This window comes from Bos grunniens, chromosome 11 (assembly GCF_055505025.1).
Source record: "Bos grunniens cultivar Pamir isolate PY7600 chromosome 11, Bosgru_T2T1.0, whole genome shotgun sequence".
In the NCBI taxonomy this organism is placed as follows: domain Eukaryota; kingdom Metazoa; phylum Chordata; class Mammalia; order Artiodactyla; family Bovidae; genus Bos; species Bos grunniens.
In genome coordinates this window covers 3029739-3048836 of record NC_141175.1, presented here as the reverse complement: position 1 = coordinate 3048836, position 19098 = coordinate 3029739, and the positions used below count along the sequence as shown (strand labels likewise).

The following is a 19098-nucleotide window of genomic DNA, read 5'->3' as shown; positions in this document are numbered from 1 at the left end:
ACCACAGAGTTGCACACTTTCACGGAGAAGGCAATGGCAACCCACTCCAGTGTTCTTGCCTGGAGAATCCCAGGGACAGCGGAGCCTGGTGGGCTGTCGTCTATGGGGTGGCACAGAGTCGGACACGACTGAAGCGCCTTAGCAGCAGCAGCGGCACACTTTCATGTGGTCAAGTGCTGTGTCTATTCTACCACCAAAGAGAGATAGCCCGACAGACCATCCCATGGAGCCCAGTCCAGGGCTCTGGAACGGCATAACGTGACACTGGTCACTGGTCCTCCCGCCTCTTCGTCTGCCCTGAGCCAAGTGGGCATCAACGTCCTCCAAGCTGAGGGCAGCCTGCACACGGGAAGGAGCCTGGAGGCAGCAGAGGACCCCGAGTGGCGTTGTTTTGAGCAGGGGGCCCGCGGGGGGCCCGGCCTGTCCTCTTACTTCGTCCCTTCCCCTCCCGGCGCTCACGTGCTGACAGGGGCCCCCACTCTCATCCTTTCAGGCCCTGGTAATGTCAGGAGACTCTCCCGAGGTGGACAGGGCCCATGGCTGCCCGGCCACTGCACCCCATCCTGAACCTCCTTCCCTGAGGACACAGCCCCAGCTGATATTCTCGGGGGTCCCCGCGGGTCCAAGTGAATTGCTCCCCAGGAGCAGAGGTGTCACAACAAGGAAACTCCTTTTGAAAAAAATGCCAGGTGAGGGGCCCCGGCAGCTTCGCAAGGCAGCCCGAGAACACAAGCCTTCGATGAGCCCCTTGTCTCCAGGGAGGGGCTCGGCGGAAGCTCCGAGGGTGCAGAACCCGTGTGCACGTACATACCACACGTAATCACATACATGCACCAGGACACACCACACGCATGCACACGGACACAGAGCACATGCATATGCATAGCACATGTGATCACATACACGCACATGGACACACACCACAGACATGCACACGGGCACATACCACAGACATGGACACAGACACAGAGCACATGCATCATACACATACATACCACACATAATCACACATGCACACGGACACACACCACACGCCTGCACACGGACACAGAGCACATGCATCATACACATGTACATGCATATCACATGTGATCACATACATGCACACAGACACACACCACAGACATGCACACGGGCACATGCCACAGACATGCACACAGACACAGCGCACATGCATCATACACATGCACATGCATAGAACATGTGATCACATACATGCACACAGACATGCACACAGGCACATGCCACAGACACAGAGCACGTGCATCGTGCACATACATAGCACATGTAATCACATACATGCACACAGACACACACCACAGACATGCACATGGGCACATGCCACAGACATGCACACAGACACAGAGCACATGCATCATACACATGCACATACATACCACACGTAATCACATACATGCAAACACCATACACATGCACACAGACTCAGGGCACAAGCATCACACACGGGCACATACATACCACAGAAATCACATGCATACACACAGACACACCACACACATCACACACGTGCACATGGACACACACGCACATCTTCCTTCCCCAGGCCTGGCAGGAGATGCCCAAGGCCACAGGGAGGGGCCGGAGGGTCTTCCCCGACGCAGCTCCCCTGCTCCCGGGTGTCACCCGCTCCTTGGAGGAGGCTCGGTCTCGTGCAGATAAGGCGGATGAAGGGACTGGACGAATGGACGTACTGTGGGCGAGCACCTCACCTGAGCTGACAGTGATTCACGGGGAGGGTCTCCCGCTCTGGGAGAAAGCCCTCTTTGTAGGGGGAGGGGGTGGGAGCCAACAAGGCGGTGTGCACCCAGGCACGCGGGCTCATTCGCCTGCCGCTCCAGACGGGCGTCCGGCCCGACGGGAACCTGGGTGACCCATCACGGGGAGTCTGGCGCTCAAGAACACGGTGGCGGGGGTGGGGTGAGTCGGGGTCTCAAGAGCTGTGGGGAGGGCGAAAGGAGGGGTGGAGAGATGAGGGGAAGGGGGCGAGCCCGCTGTGGTTTCTGGGGCAGGAGGAAAGCAGGCGGGTCTCGGGGGCGGCCCCGACTTCCAGTCCCTCCCACTGGTCTCCTGGGCTGGGGGCAGCTCTGTCCAGGGCCTCCCTCCTGCCTACCGCCAAAGTCTCTCTCCATCAGAGCCAGTGGGCTCCAGCCCATCGCTGCCCAGCCCACAGCTGGGCTGGGCCGGCCTGAGGGCTCACTCCATACCCCGGACTGCGCTCCTCTCCTTCCTCGCAGCCACCACGCCGTCCTCCCCTGCGCTGGGCCCAAGTCCTCTCTCTGCTCCTGATCAGATCTCATTCTCGAGAAAGGACCTGCAAACTCCTCAGCACGGAGCAGCGAGAGACAAAGCTCACCTACATCAGCGGGCACTTAACTCAAAGGAGTGATTCTCCAATAGCGGACTGTCAAGTTGAACGTGCTTTATGACTTACCAGAGATCTTGGGAACTACCAAGAGAGAAACAGAAAATTCATTTTTGTCGTTCTTTTTTTTTGCAAGAAGGGCTTTCTATGTTCACCAAAGATAGAGCTATCATTTTCAGTGAGTTGCAAACACACAATCCCCAAAGTGCCATTAGCAACTCAGAAAGAAAACACCTGTCCGCTGAAGATGTGAACACTGCCACAGGGATTCCCACCATGCCACCCCGACCTGACTGCTGCTGGCCCGGTCCCGTGGCTGTCACTGACTCCCTAAGCACCCTGGAGGCAGGTGTCACCCTCCCTTCCGTGGGTGAGGAAACTGAAGCTTTGGGGGGTGGGGGGTGGCGACCGTCAGCCAGCTGAGGCACCCTTACAGGGCTGAGTGGGTTCTGTCTCCCCGCCCCCAAGAACAGCACCTAAAGACCCCAGAGAGAGAACCCCGGAGACAGGAAAGGCTGGGGGGACACTGTCTCCGTCCGGCCGGGCTGTAACAGAAGCCCACAGGCCAGGTGGCGTGAACCCCAAGCATCTCCTTCTCAATTCTGGAGGCTGGACGTCCAAGGTCAGGGGGCGGGCAGACTCGGTGTCTGGTGAGGACCCCGCTCCTGATTCACACTCAGGCATCTCCTTGCTGAGCCCTCACCGGGCAGGAGTCATGAGCAAGCTCTCTGGGGCCATTTTATAAGATCACGAATCCCACGGGGTTCCACCCCCATGACCTATTCACCTCCAAAGGCCCCCCCCCAAGGTACCACACACGGGGCACAAAGTTCAACCCACGAATCTGGGGGACACACAGCGTCCAGGCTACAGCAGCTCCACTCCCTGCTTGCAGGGACTGCGGCCAGAAGGAGGGACTTCGCACCACACCGTGGAGACTCCGGGTCCACCTGCCCGCGGCCCTCACCCAGCTGAGACCCCTCTCCTCACCCCGACCTCCTCCGAAGGGCACCAGCGACTTCTCATTTCCCCGCCTCGCCAACCCCATTTTCCAAAGTGATTGAGATTCTAACACCATTAAACATGATTCAATTTGCTTTTCCTAATGATGCGCCCACAGTCGCAGGACGTCTCTCCTTCTCCACTTGAAAGACATCTCGGGGTGCTTTTCTCCAGTTAAATTAACAGGGAAACCGTTAGAAACGCTGAAGAGGAACGGATGCCTCCAGCTCTGTGAGAAACTGGTTTTATGCAGAGAGGAGCTAGGTCTCCGCCGCGGCAGGAAGATAAACGGGGCACAAAGCTGCCCGTGTTAAGACTCCTCTTCCAGAAGGGCGGGCACTTCTAACCCGTGCCCCGTGGCTGACCCCATCACCACATCACCAGAAACGTCTAGAGATGCAGACCAGAGATGAGAGCCCCCATGATGCCACGACCACGTTGGCACTCCCCCCCGACCCCTGCAACCCTCCCGAGTCCACAGGGCCGACGTAGCGGCCGCACCTTGCTGCCATGCTGCGCGTGAGGCCGGCGAGGCCGTGCTGATGACCAAGGTCACACCGGGAATAAACACAGAGACAGGGCTGAAATCCGGGCAGGCCCGCCTCCCGCCCGTCTCCTCGACCCCGGGGACCCCAAGGCCCCAGGAGATCTCCCCCAGCTCTCCTCTCCTCCTGGCTGGATGCAGCCCTCGGGATTTACCACTTGCCTGTCCACCCCTCTGCTCGGGCCCCCTGGCTGCCACACACCCCCCACCGCCCACGGAAGGGTAAGACCACCACGGCGCTGCTCCAGAGCCTTCTAAGCCTGGAGCGCCCGCCCTCCTGGGGGCGCGAGGCCCACCTGCGGAGCTGCTCCACGCGGGAAACGGAGGCCGTGTCCCCAGCCTCGCCACTGTGGAGGGCCCGGCCGAGCTCTGAGATCAGATCCCCCGGCTCCAGGCGTCCTTTGCTGGGTCTCGGAACTGCCTCCCAGGACCCGACCCAAAGCCGCACACACCAGGTGGAGGAGTTCCTGGAACCCAGGCGCCCAGACTCCCAGCCCAGGGCCTCACCGGGCCCACGCGGCCGGGACAGCTGGCCTTCTCCCCGCCTTTCTCATCCACGGATCACAGGCTGCCTGCTCGGGCAGGGAAGGCGCTGGGACCCCAGAATTTTCTGGAACATTCCTCCGGCCTTGGGAGGGAGAAAAGGCACTGAGCCATTTTTGCCACCAGCTAAAATATTTCAGTCTCAGATCAAAAAGGAATGCAAGCCGGAAGCAGCGCGGAAGCCGAGCCAGATGGACGTGGTCTGCTTCAGGGAGCGAAACAAACAGCTACCCCCGCAGACCGGGGCTGCGGGGTGATGGGCCTGGCCCTGCCAAACAAACAGCTCCCCCTGCAGCCCGGGGCCGTGGGGTGATGGGCCTGGCCCTGCCAAACAAACAGCTCCCCCTGCAGCCCGGGGCCGTGGGGTGATGGGCCCGGCCCCGCCCGCCCCACGGGCCTTCAGCGGAGCCCGGAGCCGGTGCCCGGGACCCTGGAGCAGAGTGTGCTCCACCCTGCCCTGCCCTCTCTGCGCCAGGCGCTGTGGGGAGCCCAAGGAGGCCTGGGCGTGGTTCCACCCTCAGGCCAGACCCCACCGTCTGCCCAGGAGCCAGGACCCCCAGCTGGGAAATTGGCAGATCCGACAGGTAAAGGGGTCTGCTCTAGACACTGAGACCTCGCCCTCCCAGCCGGGAGAGGGCGGGCCCAGCCCTCCATCTCCAGGGACCTGGGCTCCAGGGGTCAGCAGAGAGGGAGCCCGGGTTCTCCTCAGGCCCACAGAGGGCCTCAGTGTTCCCACTGGCACAACATGGGTTCTGGCTGGAAGATGCCAAGGCCAGCCGTTCCAGGAGCAACCCAGGGTGGCTTCACAGAGGAAGGGGCACCAGGCCATCCTGGAGCCACACCACAGTGTCAGTCTAAGAGGACAGCCCGGGTGGTTGGGCAGAGGGGCGCCGTGGCCCCTCCGCCTGCCAGCCCGCCTGGGCACCGGGGCCCACAGCCCCTGGAGACCAGCTGAGCCTAGCGGGGGGACCATTCTTCCCATATGTTCGTCCTCCACCATCCCAGCAGACCGCACAGGGGAGCCGTGGGCTGGCCGGGACAGGGTGCAGCCCGGCCCCCTCCAAGCTCCCTCTGCCCTCCCCACAGCGGGCGACACTCTCCGGCCTCCGTGGCTGCTGGTCGATGGCCCGCTGGGTGATCCACAGTGAAAGGCGCCCAGCCGGGTCCCCGAAGGCCACAGCCGTGGGCTCTCCCAGCCCCCTGAATCACCCTGAACTCAGAACTTCCGGCTGGTTTGCCCTCCACGTGGGGCCCCGCTACTTAGCTCTCAACTAGGCTCTGATTCATTACAAATGGGAAAACTAAAGACTGCCACTGGTTCCATATATGGAGCCTTTGAAAACTCGAAGTCTAAGAGGAAAGATGGGGACGCTCAAGGGGTCCTTGGAGGCCCGAAGCTGGGGCTGCAGACGCCGGCTCCTCCTGAGGACCCCACCCTCGAGCTCCAGGCTCAGGCACAGGAGTGGGGGGTCCCGCCCCCACCCCGCCTCGCCAGCTGGAGATCGAGGACAGTGGGGGCTGCCTGCCCCGCACCCTGTGCCCTGCGCCTGGCCAGCAGGCACGTCGCAGTCTCTGCTGCATGAATGAATGATCGCTCAGTGTCCAGAAGGAAACCTGGGTCTCGCTCTGAGGAACCCAGCCTCTGAGTCTGGAATCCAGGTTACACCAGGACCCACTTCCCTGACCCCAATCTCTGCAGCCCCACAGACCAACCCAGGGCTACAGCCGTAACGTGGCATCCCCGGGGCCGAGGTCACGGCCGGCCCACCCCCAGGACGGCCACCACGGTGACACGCTCCATCATGCCCGGCACAGCACCTGGCCTTCCCCAGATGACCAGGAGCTGTCCAGCCCCACCGGAGCAATGTGCCTGGGAGTGGCCATGACACCCGCACCGCACACGCCCCCCGCCGCCCTCCGCTAGGCCCTCTCGTCTGTAAAGTCAGCCCGGGGTCAGCCCCGTTCACATTCCCAACGAACCTCACACCCGACTTACTGTCACCCATTTCTAGCCCTCCTTGAAGTAGCGTCTTCACTTTCAGACACCTGGAGACCCCAATTTCATCTGAGAGCAGCCCCTGGCACCCCCAGGGGCTCCCCCGGGGAGTGGCTCTGACTTCAAAGCTGGCCCCGCACGTTCCCACCTGGCTCCGTGGCCCACGAGGAAGCCTGGGGCCTGAGCAAGTACAAGAAATCAATCGCTGATTAATAACAGATCTCGGCGGAGCCCATCTGCCGGGATGTTCATTCTTCATGGAAATTAAGCCACGAGCAGTAGACGTGAGGGTTGTTCTAATGACGCTGGCAGGCAGCAGTCAGCCGGAGCCATCCCGGCGCTGCCAGGAATAGCGGGCCAGTGAACAGCACACAGGCATGCTTCCTGATACCCACAGAGACGGGACGGGCCCACTGCGAGCTGGCCCGGCGCCCGGGCGCTGTCCGGCTTCAGGTTGCTTTGCAGCCCCGGAGGCTTCCCTACCCCACTTCCGGGAGGCCTGGGGCAGCCCCACACTGCCCGGCCTGGCTGAGCTGGGAGAAAGGAACACCCGCCCTTGGTGCTGGAACACTCGCAGCCGTGACCCTACCAGGGTCCACCTGTCTGGGCTCCACACCCAGGGAAGGAGGCTGATAGCCAGTGATGGGACACAGACCTGCAGTGACCTGGTGGCCTGGTAGGCAGAGCACTGGGGTGGGGAGCTTTGAAAAGTGGGGAAGTGGGGAAGGTGATAGGTAGGCCGGGGGCGCCGGGGGTGAAGAACCCACCTGCCAGCGTAGGAGACGTAGGAGACCCGGGTTCCATCCCTGTGCCAGCAAGACCCCCTGGAGGAGGGCACGGCAACCCACTCCAGTATTCTTGCCTGGAGAATCCCGGGACAGAGGGGCCTGGCGGGTTACAGTCCACGGGGTCACAAAGAGTCGGACACAACGACTCAAGTGACTCAGCACACTCGAGAGGCGGCCTGGACCGGGCAGACCCTGGGTGTCCCTAGAACATTTCTCCGGCTGCCGGCCGGCAGGTGGCCTCCGGCTGCCCCTCCCACGGAGGCCCTGTCCTAACAGCCGAACATCTGTCCTCCTTCAAATGTATGGTCAAATAAAACGGGGGAAAAAAAAACCAAAAATATGATTAAAAGATGAGCAAAAGGCTTGAATGAACATCTCTCCAAAGGAGATACACAGATGGCCAATAAGCACATGAAAAGATGCCGGAGCTCACTAATCACCAGGGAACGCGATTCAAAACCACAAAGAGAGGCCATGTCACACCATTAGGGTGGCTATTACACACACACACACACACACACACACACACACACACGGAGGATAGCAAGTGCTGGTGAGTGTGTGGGGAAACTGGAAACTTGTGCGCTGTCGGTGAGATGTAACCTGTGCAGAAGCTGTGGAAACCATTATGGTGGTGCCTCAAAACATACAAAATTACCATCTGACCCAGTGATTTCACTTCTGGGTATAGAATCAAGTGAAATGAAAGCAGGAACTCAGATATTTGCACACCTGTGCTCACAGCAGCAGGACCAACAACAGCCCTCAGCTCCACTCGCCCACAGGCCTCACTTGTAAACAAACTCCATATTCTCTCAGGCCTGCCCGGAGCCCGGATCCAGACAGATGAGTCTGGGGGCTGATTTCCTCCAGCCCGCTCCACGACAGTGAGAGCCATCAGGCAGGGGGCGGCGGCATCTCATCCTGGGATGGAGCACGGGCTCCCCTGCCCAGTGAGGGTCCTCAACCTTCCGGGGCTTAGAGCCTTGGAAGCTTAGCTGGCTGCAGGGTTAGGAATTCAGGAATACAAGTGAACAAAGCTTTGCACACGCAGGGTCCCCCAGCAGCAGTACTCACAACAGCTGAGAGGTAGCAACTGCCCAAATGCTCTTCTCTGGATGATGGATTCACCAGATATAGTCAAGCATAGGATGCAGTATTATTCAGCCTTGAAAAGGAATGGAATTCTGACATAGGCTACAGTGTTGAACCCTGAACACATCAGGCAAACTGAAAGAAGCCAGATTCTAAAGGCCACATTTTGTGTGTTTCTGTTTCTATGAAATGTCCAGGGTAGGAAAATGCAGTTAGAATGGGATTCCCAGGTGCCTCAGTGCGTAAAGAACCCACCTGCCAATGCAGGAGACACAGGAGACCTGGGTTCCCTCCCTGGGCCGGGAAGATCCCCTGGAGGAGGAAATGGCAACCCGCTCCAGTACTCTTGCCTGGAGAATCCTGTGGACAGAGGAGCCTGGCAGGCTACAGTCCATGGGGTCACAGTCAGACACGACTGAGCACACACACACACAGAACAGAGATCTCAGGGGCTGGGGGAAGGAGGAGCAGGGCCTGGGGCTTCCTCTGGGGGTCATGAAAAAGTCTGGACCAAGACACTGGTGATGTTGCATGACGCTGAACACATGGAGCACCACTGAGATCCAGGCTTTAAAATGGTTAAAATGCTAAATTTGACAGTAGGTCCATTTTATCAGCATCATCTTTTTTTTTTTTTTTTTAAGAATGGCACTGAGAAAGGACGATGCGGGATAAACATCCCAGGGCTCCAGCCCGAGCTCCCTAACCAGCATGTCAGGAGGCAGGACAAGGAGTGTACGAGCTGAACTGCACCCCCGCTGCTGGGGACCTAGGGGAACGGAGCCACAGGGGGCCTCTCCCCCAGCAAGGTCACAGCCACACACCTCGGGACTCAGAGCTGCTGCCCTGAATCCCGGGCGCCTGGCCGGCCGCAGACCCCCGCCATCTGCCACTGGAAGAAGCAGCAGTCTCTGAGAAAGGCCTTCTGGGATGCCACGAAAGAGCACTTTGTTACAATTAATTATTTACATTTTGATGTTCTTTCCTTCTTGTCCTTTTTTTGTTGCAAACATCAAGTTGTCAGGCTTCAACAGAAGCAATGTCTTGGGGCACTCAGTTCAGTTCAGTCGCTCAGTCTCTTCGTGACCCCATGAATCGCAGCACGCCAGGCCTCCCTGTCCAGCACCAACTCCCGGAGTTCACTGAGACTCACGTCCATGGAGTCAGTGATGCCATCCAGCCATCTCATCCTCTGTCGTCCCCTTCTCCTCCTGCCCCCAATCCCTCCCAGCATCACAGTCTTTTCCAATGAGTCAACTCTTCGCATGAGGTGGCCAAAGGACTGGAGTTTCAGCTTCAGCATCATTCCCTCCAAAGAAATCCCAGGGCTGATCTCCTTTAGAATGGACTGGTTGGATCTCCTTGCAGTCCAAGGGACTCTCAAGAGTCTTCTCCAACACCACAGTTCAAAAGCATCAATTCTTCGGCGCTCAGCCTTCTTCACAGTCCAACTCTCACATCCGTACTTGACCACTGGAAAAACCATAGCCTTGACTAGACGGACCTTTGTTGGCAAAGTAACGTCTCTGCTTTTGAATGTGCTGTCTAGGTTGGTCATAACTTTCCTTCCAAGGAATAAGCGTCTTTTAATTTCATGGCTGCAGTCACCATCTGTAGTGATTTTGGAGCCCCAAAAAATAAAGTCTGACACAGTTTCCACTGTTTCCCCATCTATTTCCCATGAAGTGATGGCACCGGATGCCATGATCTTCGTTTTCTGAATGTAAGCCAACTTTTTCACTCTCCACTTTCACTTTCATCAAGAGGCTTTTTAGTTCCTCTTCACTTTCTGCCATAAGGGTCGTGTCATCTGCATATCTGAGGTTATTGATATTTCTCCTGGCAATCTTGATTCCAGCTTGTGTTTCTTCCAGCCCAGCGTTTCTCATGATGTACTCTGCATAGAAGTTAAATAAGCAGGGTGACAACATACAGCCTTGACATACTCCTTTTCCTGTTTGGAACCAGTCTGTTGTTCCATGTCCAATTCTAACTGTTGCTTCCTGACCTGCATACAGATTTCTCAAGAGGCAGATCAGGTGGTCTGGTATTCCCCTCTCTTTCAGAATTTTCCACAGTTTATTGTGATCCACACAAAGGCTTTGGCATAGTCAATAAAGCAGAAATAGATGTTGGGGCACTAGGGAGAGACAATTAGCCAATTAAAATTCAACTGTGGACACAGACACGTATATATACATATAAATATACGTGGTATATTGGTAGCTCAGCTGGTAAAGAATCTGCAATGCAGGAGACCCCAGTTCGATTCTTAAGTTGGGAAGATCCCCTGGAGAAGGAACAGGCTACCCACTCCAGTATTCTTGGGCTTCCCTGGTGGCTCAGACAGTAAAGAATCTGCCTACAATACAGGAGACCCTGGTTCGATCCCTGGGTCGGGAAGATCCCCTGGAGGAGGGCAGGGCAACCCACTGCAGTACTCTTGCCTGGAGAATCCCATGGACAGAGGAGCCTGGCGGGCCACAGTCCACGGGGCTGCAAAGAGTCGGACACGACTGAACGACTACGCACGGCACCTACATTATGCACGAGTGGATGAGGACTAGTTGAGAAAATCTCAGCTCCCACAGGGACAGGTCCTGGGTGCAGATGACGGCAAAGATGGGCGAGACTTACCCGATGCCCACGGGGACAAGAAAGGCCCCCCGACGACCTCCACCAAGGGGACAGCCAGCCAGTCCAACCCTCTGTTCAGGGATAGGGAAACTGAGGCCAGAGAGGACAACAGGGGCCTGCCCACACGCAGAAGGCACGGTGGCCAGAGCAGGGCTTGGACGAGACGCCGCTGACCCTCCACCCCGCGTCCCCGCTGTGTGCCCGTGTCCCCCACATGCCTCTGCGTCGCCCTCCCCAGGGTCGATCCTAAGTGAGAGAAGAGATGGCAGATCACCGGCCATCTCCCTGGCCGTGAGCCCCTCCCTGGGACCCGCCCAGGGTCGGGAGCAGAGGGACCAAAGCAGAGGCTTGGAGGGAGGCTCCCGGCCCCCACACCAGACCTGCCCGCCTCCCGTGGGGTGCTGGCTCCAATGGCCCACGGCTCGTCAGACTTGCAGGGACTCGGGCCCCAAAACCGAAACTTCCTCCCCACTCGTCCACTGTGGAGCCGATGCCGGCCGGAGGCTCCCATCCAGAAAGGGAGGCTGGAGGTGGGGGGACCGCTCCCACCACCGGTCAGAAAACGTGGGGTTGGCATCCACACAGCTGACGGGGCACACGGGTGTACACATGCGTGTCTGCTAGTCAGCTCTTCCAAAAGTGGACGGGCTAAAAACGTCCCGAAATGACAACCCACAGTAAAAGGAGGAAACGGTCTCGAGCAGAAGCTCAGGAAGCTGCGACCAGCCGGCCTGCACCGGCTCTGCAGAGCCCGAGGCTGCACCCGCGCCACGGTGCCTGCATGTTAATAAGTAATTAGCAGCGAGGGCGTGCTGAGGAGGCCAGAACGTCCCTGGCAACATCAGGACGGGGTGCAGACGAGCTCAGTGCAGCCTGGCGTCAAGCAGCAGACAGGCCCGGGGTGAGCTCAGAGCAGCCGCGCTCAGCACGCTGAGGAAGGAACGATAGAGAGGCCTGCGCGCGGAGACCAGGTGTCGGGTGGGCGCTCCAAGGCTTCCCTGCTCCTTCCCTGGGTGGAGCCCGGGGCCTACGTTCATCCACGAGGAATCAGCAACTCAACCCAGAAGGCAGGGCAGGGGGTCAGGCCGGTGCTCCAGGTAGCCAGAATGTATGCCCCCTGCCCGTTGCCAAGGCCCCCAGTACCCACTCCACGCGGCCCGCCCCCAGGAGCCATGCGGGGGACGCACAGATGCAGACCGGCCCCCGTACATCTCAGATCCTCCTCCAGCACCTGAGGCCAGCCTGAATGCAGACCCAGTTTACGGATGGAAAAACTGTGGCCCCTAGAGGCGAGGCGACCTGTGGGTGTCACACTCTGTCCCAAGCCCCAGAAGTCACACGGCTGGTCCACTCTCACCTGGCTTCCAGAAGCATCTGCACTCCCAAGAAGTCTGGAGGGCAGTGGGGTGGGGGGGGTGGTGGAGGGGCCAGGGCAAGACAAGGGGTCATGGCAGTAATAGCTGGGGGCATCTGGCGGAGCAGACTGGTTCCTCTCACGTGCCAGCTCCCGTGGGCTGTGGGTGCTCGGGTGCTGTGCAGGCAGACTCAGGGGAAGACGCTGGGATGGACAGGTGATGTCTGCCCCGGGCTCTGGCGGGGGGAACAGCATGTTCCAGGCCACGCCCGGAGGACAGACAAGAGGGAGGGCAGGCTGCTGACAAAAGAGGGTCCAGGCAGAGAGGAAGGCGGGGACAGGGCACCTCTGCCACGCGGACAGCGGCCAAGGCGGCCGGGCTGGGGCAGTAGATGACCTTGGGTCCAGCCGGTGCAGCAGCGCTGACCAGCAGACAGGTGGAGGGGCTGCGATGCTGGGGGAAGGGCCCGTTCCTCCCACGTCCAGGACACGGTGACCAGCCTGCCCAGCCTCGGGGCCCTTCAGGCAGCCGGTGAGGCCACAGCGCCAGCCAGCCGCCGCCCTCCCCAAACCCCGATCCCGGGGAAGTGGGTTCCTCAGCTGTCACAGACCGGTGCTTTCAAACCACACTCCTAACCTCTTCAGATCACCGTATAAGCAAAGTGTCAGACAAGAGGAAACAGGGAAAACGGAAAAGTGGACTCGCTTGACTCAGCAGGACCCTGCCTTCCGCCTCCACCTGGTCCCCAGGGAAGATGGCTTAAAATCCACCGCGTGAGGGAATTCACTGCCTGTGTCCTTTAAAGAGCTGAGAGTTAGGCCCCCTCCGCCCCCATCCTGACTGAGGCCTCTTTGTGGCCTCTACCCAGATAGCTCTCCCGGCCTCCTCTCTGCCTCCCAGCCTCCACACCCCCCTCCCGGCCTCCACACCCCCTTCCCGGCCTCCTCACTGCCCCCAGGCCTCCACACCCCCCACCCGGCCTCCTCTCTGCCTCCCAGCCTCCACATCACCCTCCCGGCCTCCACACCCCCTCCCAGCCTCCTCGTTGCCTCCCCTCCATGCTGTCTTCCTGGCCTCCCCCCGAACGACCTCCGAGCTCCACCAGACACAAGCAGAGGCATGTTCCCTCTGGGCCTCAGCTCCCTTCCTCACCCTGTGAGGCCCCTGAAGTCAGCAGGAGCTCCTGGATGCAGAGATCCTGGCGCACACTGCGCGGGGTCCACGCACGTGGTGACCCCACCGGCAGGAGGAGGGGCGGGCGGGCTCCCCGCAAGGCCGGCCCCTGGAGGCACCGCTGGGCCCCCCACCTCGTGCGCTAATTCAAGGAGGGGCCCGTCGTCCGCCCCCGGCCTTGCTGACAGCCAGGTTCAACCGCATCGGAAGTTTCCGAGCCAGCAAAATACTTCAATGAATAATAAATAGAAGAATTGAGCTCGTTTGTTAGAGGGTGTGCTCTGCTCTTTAACTCAAACGAGAGACACAGCCTTACAGACCTTCTTCTCAAAACGGGGGGTGGAGGGGGCAGCTAAAGTGAGCCGAGCTGACCCGGCAAGGCTGCAGCACCCCGGGCTGGGGGCAGGCGGGGACGCTGTGCCAGACTAAGCTGGAATCGGAGCCCTGAGATGGGCAGCACCCCAGGGAAGACCTCCGCGGGGCCACCTGGGCCAGCCTGGGTCCCCTGACCAGGTGCCCGGCCGGGCCTTTGGGGAGGTGTCCCGCCGTCACTCTGGCCCCACCAACAGCTCGCTGGCTCCTCCGATAAGACCCACTGAGTCTCACAAAGATGGGCCAGTGCCCCACATGCCAGGCGGGGCTCTCGGCACCCAGAGACATCAATAATCAAAGCACAAAAGTCCGCACAGCCAGGAAGCTAGTGATCCAGCCGGAGGCTGTGGCCGCAGCCCCAGTAAGGAAGGAAACAGCCGGAAGGTGGGCATTGCGGGCGGAGGAGGCACCCCCGCCGTTTTAAATAACAGCGATTCGAGCACAGGCCCTGAGGCTGCAGGGAGAGCCTCGTGGGCCGAGGGTCAGACTGCGGGAAAGCCAGCGATGAGAGTGAGTGCATCGGGCAGGAAGGTGGGAGCAGGTCCCGGGAAGGGCGACCAGGCCCGCCCTGAGCCAGGCACTGCCTGCGGCCTCCTGCAGGCTGGGGTCCACCCCTGGCTCCCAGGCCACTCAGGAGAAGCCCCCGCCCCCCTCCCTGCTCCTGTCCACCCAGAGGACAGACTCGCCTCCTGGAAGGCGTTCTCACTTCCGCCCCCCGCTTCACAGTGCAAGTGAACACGTGGCCGGCGGTCGCTGTCCACAAAGGACTCTAACGAGAACGAAATGCAAACTCTGTCTGCTCAGTGACCACTGGGCTCCAGCCCACACGGCAAGCTGCCTGCAACAGCGCCCACGGGGATCCAGTCACAGGGAAAGCTGGCAAGATTGTCCCCATTTTCGAGATGAGGAAATTAAGTCCCGGAAAGTCGCCAGCCCAGGTCACCGGCTGGGGCTGGACAGACCCAGCGGCAAGGCCAGGACCGGGCACTGTGTTGGTGAAGCCACAACTTCACCACCCGCCTTGGGAGGCCGGCCAGGGGAGTGAGGGCAGAGAGGCTGTGGAACCAACAAACTCCCAGGCCGGGGACACGGTCGGCCATGTGGCCCAGAGGGGTCCGCTGACCCTCGGAGCCACCGCTTCCTGGTCTGTAAAGGGTGTCACCAAGTGCCAGCGTCAGGGGGCTGGGTGGGAAGGTGATGGAAGCCCAGCTCACAGCGAGGAGACAAGGTGGGCATTCTGCAGCCACAGCCATCTGTGGCTCCAGGGGCAAAACATCAGAGGGAAGCTGCAGAAACCCTACAACCTCGCCAGGACCCTCCGTCCAAACCGCCAGCCCGCTTCCACACCGAGGAGTCTCTCGCGGAGACGCAGCCCACGCGGCCTTCCCACATGCCCTCCCTTCCCGGGCCCCGTGCACCAGCTGGACACCCGGGACAGGACATGGGGGGACACCCGAGAAGGACGCACATGCCACAGGGCAGGAGCGGGGCCCAGGCTCAGCGGCAGGCCGGCTCCCAGCTCAGGCCCTCAGCTCGCCTCTTAGCTCAAATTTCCCCAAATCATACCCCATACAGGATGGGTATGAGGAGAAACCTAACATCTCTAATGTGACCCCTGGGGAAATACCAGGGATGGAGCCAAAAAAATAAATAAAATTCAGAACCAGCTTTCTGGATCCCTCTGCTCCTGCTGAGCTTGCTGGGTGGGTGACCAAGAAGAGGACCAGACCGCTAATAAAAACAGCAGGACCCGGACGTTCGCTTCCTGGCTGAGTCCACGACACGGCCGCGCCCTGGGCCATCCTGTCCTCACTCTACTCTGCAGAAAGGAAACCTCAGAGTCCAAGTTACCTGGAGTCCGATCCACAGGATCCACAGGAAGACCCGCAGGAAAGTCCGATCTAACCCACAGGAAGCACCCCCTGGGCCCCGCCTGCCCCGTCGATCGCCATGCTCCAGATGGGTGCGTGCTGGCTGCACCCGGGGCTCCCGGAGGCCTCGAGGGTCTCTGGGTCCACCTGCCTGCTGTCCCGCTGAGGAATCTGCCAAGGGTCTCTCCCGGCTGGGGAGCAGAGAGAGCTTCGCCAGCCTGGGGTCAGGGAAAATACTTTCTATAACGTCATACACCCCAAAGCATCAGCTCCTCTCTGCACCCCCCCAAAAGGGAAGGTGGGAAGGGGAAGCCCAGGGCCCCGCTGGTTCTGGAAACAGGAAGAATGCCCGCGAATCAGCCAGACTCCACAGAGCGGTTTGCTGGGGAGGGCTGATCACCCCCTACCACGGGGGCTTCAGCTGCAGCCAAGTCCTGAGTGACCCACCCCACACTCACATCCAGAAGACGGGCCCCAGGGTGGTCACAGCTGCACAGCAGGCCAGCACCAGGCAGCTCCGGGGGAAAGCTTAGAGTCTTCACCTTCCCACTCTTCCTTCTACCATGAACTGCCCAGCAGCTAATGTGGGGGACCCTCAGAGGGCAAAGGTCGTGTAAGTCTTTCCATCTTACCTTGAGCTTAGTAAGCGTTTAATAAATTCTTGGGGGCGAGGGAGGGGACATATGTATACCCATGGCTGATTCATGTTGAGGTTTGACAGAAAACAACAAAATTCTGTAAAGCAATTATCCTTCAATTAAAAAATTAATTAATTTTTTAAAAATTCTTTGGGGCTTATTGAATGTTTAATAGAGGAGTGAGGAACCAAGGAATGAATGCCTTTTCCCTTCCCCACCTTGAGTAGGAAATGGCAACCCACTCTCCAGTATTCTTACCTGGAAAACTCCATGGACAGAAAAGCCTGGTGGGCTACAGTCCATGGCGCTGCAGAGAGCCAGACATGACTGAGCATGCACACTCTCTTCTCAAGGAATGACTCCCAACAATGCCGGGAGACTTGGGACGCTGAGAGGCAGCCGCTTAGAAAAAGAACGATACCCAGAACCCAGACAGGACCTGAACGCTTTACAAACCTCCTGAATAATGGCAAAAAAAAAAAAAAAAATCGGGAAAATTCTAAACCAGCCTGAGACAGCCATACCATAAGGATCCTTTCCACTCCTGAATCCTAGGGCGTAAGCAGAGGATGACCAGGCAAACTGAGAAAGGAACAGTGTCCTCAAATTCCTGCCCGCCCACTATGGGAGACCACAACTGACCCCAAGCCCTGTCCCCTTGTCTGGGGATCAACTTCAGGGTCACTCTCAACACGGGCTCCAGGCAGGTCCGGCCGGCAGGGACCGGGCCAGCAGCGAAGGCCAGGGAGGGCAGAGTCTCCATCACACCTTAGTGGTCTGACACCTCCGAGCACCACAGGCCCACCTGGACTGAGCGGGTGACCCCACGGGGCAGAGCTCTTGGAGGGCAAAAGGCGAATCGGCCGTGGGGCCCTCGGTGAGCGGCTGCTATCTCTGTGCGCAGAGCCACCTGCCAAGTGTCACCAGATGTCCCCCCCAGGCCGGCCTGGTAAGTCACACCTGAGTGAGCAGCCTGGCTGTGCTTCGTCCCGCAGGCTGGAGCCCGGCTCTGCCGCCTGTCCACAGCTGCCCTGCCCAGCTGCCCAGGGTGGCTTCAGTCCCCGTGTCTGTGACCCGGAGCCGGGCAGGCGGCAGTGCAGAGCCAGGGCCTGGCTCATGTGTGCTTTCCAGGGGGTCCCGTCCCCAGACATCAGCAGGGACGAGCCCAGAAAAGCAGGCTCTGGTCAGTGGCCCCCACGTGGAGAGAAGAGCGTCTCAGCGCCCCAGCCTTGGCTGGCCCCACATCCCACTCATCTCGGGGTGCCGACCACAGCTTCACTGCGCTCAGAAAATGAAGCAGGGAGGGAGGTGGGCAGGACACGGACGCGCAGCCAGACGGACACGAGGGCAGCAGGAGGGCCGGGCTGGGCTCCGGAGGGCGGCGCGAATAAAAGGACGCAGGAAACCTGAGACAGGAGGCCGCCAGCCACCCGCGCTGGTCTAGTTTCCCATCCACTGAACCTGGGGGGGCGGGCGAGGCCAGGCGACAGCATCGCCGTTTAATGCGCACCCGCTGTGGCCGGGGCAGCACGGGGCAGGCTCCCTGAGCCCCCGGGTCCTCGGCCAGCCGAGGCAGGTCAGCGTCGCTGTACCCTCTGCCAAAGTCAGTCGCCAGTAAGCTGAACCAGATCTTGAAGCAGATCCATCCGACTCGACATGAAAAGCAGGGGCAGATTCAGGGCAGCTCTGTCCTCCCTGGAGCCTCCCTGCAGGAGGCGAGGCTGAACCAAGGCCCCTTGGCACCCCCAGTCTATCGGCAGCTTCACGCCCTGACTCAGAGCCCAAACCCACTGCCCACTTGCAGCTTCCCAGAGCGGCCGGCCCCCTTTGTGGGCAGCAAGCACATCCCCCCAGGGCTCAAACTGCCCGTGGGAACTGCTGACAACCACGAGGGGCACCCCCTTTCCAAGTGCTTGGCCGCGGTTGGCAGATCACGTGACGAGAATTTAATCCAAATTTATGTCCACCTTTACATCACGTCACGTAGGCCGGGCAATCTGCATTCACCGCTGGCCGAGGAATGGGTTTGGCCAGGTTTATCCTGTTTCTCTATGCAATTATTTTAAAGACCAGTTGTGTGTGTGAGTGTTTATTAAAAGTGTGTGTGTGTGTGTGCGTGTGTGTGTATGTTCTGAAGGCCTCCACCAAAGTCCAGAGCCACTGGTTTCTCCCCTGCCCAGGGCACTGCTGGTCACAAGAAGTAAAAACGGGAAAGAGGTTCTAATCCCCTTGAAAGCAAGTCTGCGGAGACTGAGAAGCTCACTGATGGGAAGGACCCCGGCACAGGCTCCCGCCCCAGCAGAGGGAAGCCTGGAAGCCTCAGAGGCCTAGGCGAATGCTTCGCAGCCAGAGGGACGTGGGAGAATCACTCAAGAGAGGAGGAGAGACCTCTAAGCACTGCTGCAGACACAGAGCTGGTGCCCGAGTCTCAGGTCTATGGACTCTCAGAACCGAGGAAGAGGACCGTCAGGCCCAGGTGCATTATGGGAACGTCCTACCGATGCTAATGTGACATGTTACAGCCCCTCAGATGAGCTCCTCTTGGAACTGACTTCTCAGCATTTGCAAATACAAAATTCCCCTCGCGCTTCATAAATCACGTGTTCACAGAACACTTCCTCAAACGCCAGGTCCCTGATAATGGTCCTCAGATAAAGCAGGCAATAAACATCCTCGATAACTTCCCGTAAGCAGGTGAAAG

General features: G+C 59.5%; 1 protein-coding gene across 7 annotated transcripts in view; it reads right to left on the bottom strand.

The window, feature by feature from the left end:
* Window positions 1–19098, bottom strand: part of VAV2 (vav guanine nucleotide exchange factor 2) — a 187151-nt gene that overhangs the window by 128226 nt on the left and 39827 nt on the right. The gene's annotated exons all lie outside the window — the stretch shown is intronic.